The following is a 6,095-nucleotide window of genomic DNA, read 5'->3' as shown; positions in this document are numbered from 1 at the left end:
TGTCATTGACTCATAAGCAACCAAAAACCTTTGCATGGCTGTAAAATATGATAGAATATAGGACCTGATTGACCAGACCAGTTGGAAAGGTTTACTCAGTCTTGAATCATTCTTAACTTCCCAAATGTATATACTTTCTTACAATCTTATTGTGTGTTATGCTAATGGTAACTACCGTGTGCTCTTTTTTAATAACCTAATGTGTACAATATGTCCATGTTAAACAATTTACAGAATTATAAGTCTATTCAGGGCAGGTTCACACCATTTTCTGGACCAGGTCTGGATCAGATCGAGAGTGCAGTGCATTGCATTTCACATGGTTGTTCTGTATTGTGATTTTGCCGCGTTCCGGAGCTGGGGTTTTTTTTGGTTTTTTTTTTTATTAGCTTGGGGACGTTTCACACCACAAACATTGTGTTCCAGAGTGGTCAGGCTTTTATTTTTTTTACTGTCAAATTCTGACATTATATGGTGTCAACAAACAGTCAGGCTTGCAGCTCCATTAACCTCTCTTAAAATAGGCAATCTTAATCAAGATTTAATTGTATTGCTATTTACCTGTCAAATACTCTTTAGAATAAAAATTGCAAATAAATGTACATAATATCAGTGTAGTTGCCATGATCTGGCAGAGTCCAAGTGCTGACAGTAACTAATCAATTCAGAGAAAGTGTGCACGCTTTCCATGTGAGTGCAGGGTTTGCTGTCCTATGAAACACAATACAATAATTCCCCAGGACACTTCCTATCTACCCAGCACAAAAATCCTAATTAAGCTGTTTCGACATTTTAGGTTAAAGCCCATCTCCGGGGCAATACCTAAACCCCTTTCTTCCACCTCTAACCCATTTAAGCTTTTTATGGAGTGTTTTTATACTCATTTTACTCTGCAGTCTGGGCCCCATACTGCGTGCAGGGGACCAGAAATTCAGTACTGTGCCCACATAGGCTGGTCCCCTGACTGACGCTGTCGCCTGAAGACTCTCTTCTGGCTCATGAGAGGATCCCGACACTGGACAGCTAAAAAGAAGTGTCCATGTCACACAGATTTAAAAACATAAGATTTGGTGCAGACACACACTGCGGATCTTCAGCTGCCTTGAGTCAATCTGGGCTTTTGGTGTGTTGCTGTTCCTCTAAGGAGGATAAGGCTACCCCCAAGCTCCTACCTCCTCTTCTCATTTTTTTACATTTCTATAAATATGTCTCAACTCAGGAGTTTAGATAGCTTTGAGTTATGGACCACTCTTTGGCCTTGAGGTAACATTGTATATTCACATGTGTTTGCAAATGTATGCAACAGAAACCTTTGTTTAAATGTAAAATGTGGAAACAGTTTACTGCTTGTGCTTGCAAATAGTTGTATTGTTCTGTGTATAGCCTGACCTGTCTCCTACAGGCCCAGAACCTTGCAGACGCTCATTTTACAAATGCATCTTAGGTTATTTCTGGTGTTCTCTTTTAAAATGTAAATAGCAGAAAGGTATAAAAGATTGCTTTGGGTTTATTGCATTTCAGATAAATTGGGAGCAAGGATTTAAAGAGACTTCAAACCATATGAGCAATTTTAATCAATGGTGCTGAATCTACAATACAGGACCTCATTCTAATTATAAAGGTAGCACTGTGTCAAGGAGTAATTAGTCATTTACACCTCAGTGGAAGGTGCGAGGGAGAAGCATTATCTTGATATAAGCCCCTTTCATTTGCATTCCAAATGAGCTCTGATCTCATCCACGTTTCCATCATGTTTACCCTGCAAGGATTTCTCTCTGTAACTTCTCTCATGCCCCAACCTGCCCCTGGATTGACTGGGAATAAATCTTTCTACTTATAAAATGTTAATTGAAAATGTTGCTCTGGGTCTCCGAGGCCTGTGTGGATGAGCAGGCTTGTTTATGTAAAATGAGGTAAATTAAAAGTTCTGCAACAAAGGAAAAAACACGGAATAATTACCTAGGCAGGTTTGGAGACAATGGTGAGTGATATGAGGGAGCAGAGATACAATTATTTTCAGCGTATTGTTTAAATAAAATCATCTGGATTGCAATATTTTTTTTTAAATGAACCTGTTTGGGGGATAGGTTACATTTTTATAGTAGAGTTGAAAAATATAACCCCTTCAGTTTTGTCATGTAACAGTTTATTTAACAGTAACTTTCTAATTGCCTTTATTTCTGACATATAAATCTTTTTTCTTTGCTAGACTGCAGACAAAAGGACTTTTAGTTGCCTTTAGACATAGCATCATTTAAAGTGGACTTGAACTCAAAAAGTGAAGATTTGCTTTTATTTGGGAACACTTAAAATGGCCATTGTGTCTAAGCAGTGCTTTGTTCTCAATTCCTCTAGTAAAATTGCAGTGCATTACCTGACCCATGACTGTCAAAGCTACTCATCCACTGACTTGTTATCTCTTGCCTCGAATATTGCAACTCCCTCCTCATTGGCCTACCTCTTCCACCAATCCCTCCACTGGTTTCCATTCACCCAAAGGATAAAACTCAAAATATTAACAACCACTTACAAAGTCCTCCACAACTCTGCCACGGCTATATCTCCAACCTCATCTCAAAGTATCACCTTAATCATCCTCTCCACTCCTCCGAAGACCTCCTGCTCTCTAGACGCCCATGCTCATGTCCAGGACTTCTCTAGAGTCCCTCCCATCCTTTGGAACTCCTTATCCCAACCTGCCCGTCTATCTCCTTCTCTGGCTGCCTTTAGGGGATCCCTGAAGACTCATCCATTTAGGGAAGCCTATCTCACCTCAACCTAACCTCAGAACTATCACTTTCTCAAACAATTCATCCACACGTAGCGACCACTTCTTGTATCACTTGTCTCTCCCTTTTAGATTGTAATCTTTCAAGGACGGGGCCCTCCTTACCATCTTGTCCTGATTTGTATGGTAACTGTAATGTCTTCCTTATATTATAAAGCATTGCACAAACTGTTGGAGCTATATAAATCCATAATAATAATAATATGTTGTGCCTCATAGCTGTATATCTGATATGTGGGATCATCTAAGACACTGTGCCTGTGATTGCTAGCCTTGTGAGATTTGGAGCAAGATTTGGTGATGCCAATGTTCTACGTGCTGGAGCGAAAGCTGTACATTAGGACCTGCAGTGCAAGGATCTGCCTGCTTCTGCTTTATTCATTGGATCTTGTTTTCTCCACCTCTCCTGCAGCTTCTTGACTATTCACCCATCACTCATCAAATCAATAGTCATGGGGATAGTGGGAAGTGTGGGGGGCAGCTCTGACATGAGGAAGCAAAGCCCTGCTGTTCTGCTATGATGGTTGCCTTCACTCAGAAACAGCGCAGAGCAAGACATTTAAAGGAATAAATGGGGAGTAGATCATTTGCGGGGAGCCTACAAGCAATACTGGTGACAACTCCGTTTTCCCCTGCTTGCATTTTGTTAAGCCCAGCTTCCACAGTTCATGTCCTCTTCATTAGCGGTAAGCAAACTGGCATGGGCTTGGTTCATGGAAGGATTTGCGAGTCCAGTCTGAAATTCGCAAATGCCAAACATAGCACCAAACCCCATTGAAGTCTATGGGAGCCAAATCTTTTTTCCGCCCTTTTTAAGGCCAATTTTAGTTAAAATAAATGGCATAGGTAAATAGGTACATTCAAAGGGAACATGTTCCAATGCAAATAAAAAAAGTGGTGCAGGGGATTTCTAGATGAGTGGGAGGACTTTTTTTATTTTAGGAATATGAAAGAAAGAAAAAAGGGTATTTTCTAAGATACTGTTAATTTAGTATAGTGTAGTCAAGAAAGGGTTAATGCTAACCTCTACTGATTTGTCAGAAAGAAAAATGTTATTTCTGCAAAGGCAGAACAATTAAACTGATGTTTATTATACCCAGAATTGTGAATTATAAACCTATACCCAAAGAATCAATTCAACTTTACGATAGAAATAAAAATTGACTATTGTGATTCATACCATGTTGATTCAGTGCCAGCATCCCTAATTATCATCTGTTTCATCAACATGTCTACACAGAAGTGTCTGGATGTGCTGTACATTTTAAGGGAAATATGTATAGAGGAGAAGAGAAAGTCTGGTATAAGGATGAGTGGAATTGAACATTTGCATTTCCCCAAAAATTTTCTGAAACAATTGGTGTTACAATTGAGGTTACAGCAAAAGTTATTTTGCTTAAAGAGTCAATAGGAAGATAAAAATAAAGTGTATTTTAATTACAAAAACAAAAGCAATGAATATATTGTAGCTTACCATTCCTTAGATATGGTGGCTGCATTCGTTTTATTTTTTACAGGACATTTTTAGCAAATACGGAAAAAAAATATTATCAGATGGCTGTACAATGTTACCACATTAGCAGTTAAAGGCACACAAAATACCTATTGATCTTGCCAGAAATGCAGTACCCTTGTCACTTCTTATGATCAGAACAGATGGCAAAATAATAATTTCTTTCTTTTCCATCAACCCTCATGTAATGGAGATGAACAAAGGCAGACACATTTGTCTAGGTGGCAACCATGGTTCCCTCCTAAGGTACCATGAAAGGGTAAATGTAGCCACCCAGGGACAGTAAGTGCATTATTCACAGGATTACCACATAAATATAAAGGCAAAAAACCCAGAAAAAAAAGAATGCAGCCACTATGGACTAGAAAGCTACAGTATATTAAATATTTATTTCGGGTTTTAGGTACACATTAAGATTTTTTTTTTCTAGCTTTTTATTATCCTTGACATGTTCTTGTGCTAAAACCACCTTCACTAACCTTATTATTTTATGTTTTTATTTATTTTTTAGAGAAAAAAACACAGACGCAAACAAAAAACACAGATACAAATTATAATAACTGTTCACAATTGACCAAATGCAAAAAGAAAAAAGCACAAATACAAAACAAATCACTAAACTACTATAAATACACGTTCCCAAAAAAGATAAATATAGTCGCTAAATTAAGGAAAAAAACTTTTCTTCAAGCAAATTGTTCTGTGATTTTTCATTAATTTAGATTAGGCAAATGAATACACCATGAAAATATTATACTGTATGTCATTTGCTCAATTATATTAACTTTACCTGTAGACACTATTTGAATGAAGATCTAATGTTTTACTGTTCAAATATGTTGGAAGTTTTATAATATTAGAAGAATATGTGACACCTATAGCCCTTTCACATGAGCATTGCGATCGGGTCCGCCTGTCAGTTTTTCAGGGAGACCCCATCGGATGCCCAGTGTAAATTTATGGGGGCCGGTTCTAAATGGACAGGTACCCGTTTACATCCCCCGACTCTGGCAAGGTTGCGAAAAACAAATAGACAGTGTTCCTTTTAACCAGGCCTGATTGTGCCAGATTGGGGGTAAAATTATTTAAACGGACACATTTACATTTCATTCGACATATCACAACATAGGGTCCAAGAAAGGAATACATTGGATGGACACAGATGTCACAGCGCTGACATCCGTTCTATACTGCTCTGATCAGGAGGGGATCTGTGCACAGATCAGCCTATGTGAATTGGGCCTAAGAGTTTCCTCTCAGTTTTGCTGATATTCTTCTGCTCACCAAGGCAGGAAACAGTGGCGTAACCAGAGTTATGGGCGCCCGGGGCAGAACATTTTTTTTCGCCCCACCCCATATTATATAAACATCCCCTATAACTGTACCCCCCACCCCCACACATATATATCAGCTAAGGAACTACAAGTCCAAGCATGCCATAATTGTCCCTGTACACCCCCCCCACACACACACATATCACCCAGGGAACAGCAATATCTGGTTGTTGTATAGGGGCAATGAGGGCATGCTGGGACTTGTAGTTCCCTAGCTGATATGTTATGAAGCTGTATTTCACCTGAAAGTACTACAATGACATTATAGAACTAAGAATCGAACATAAAATAAAACTTTTTTTTTCTAATACTCACCTGATTTCTGGATCCACCAACAAGTGTAGCCTCCCGTCTCCCACGCTGTTAGAAGCTGCATACAGCGTGTGCTGGTTACTACTTAAACTGGCGCGCGCAGTGTGCAGCTTCTGAGAAGATACGCTATTAGCATAGCGGGGAAGGC

Source organism: Nanorana parkeri, unplaced genomic scaffold (genome assembly GCF_000935625.1).
Source record: "Nanorana parkeri isolate BGI_ZX_2015 unplaced genomic scaffold, ASM93562v1 scaffold1033, whole genome shotgun sequence".
Taxonomy (NCBI): Eukaryota; Metazoa; Chordata; class Amphibia; order Anura; family Dicroglossidae; genus Nanorana; species Nanorana parkeri.
The sequence above is the reverse complement of the archived record's forward strand: the minus strand, read 5'-3'. Positions refer to the sequence as shown.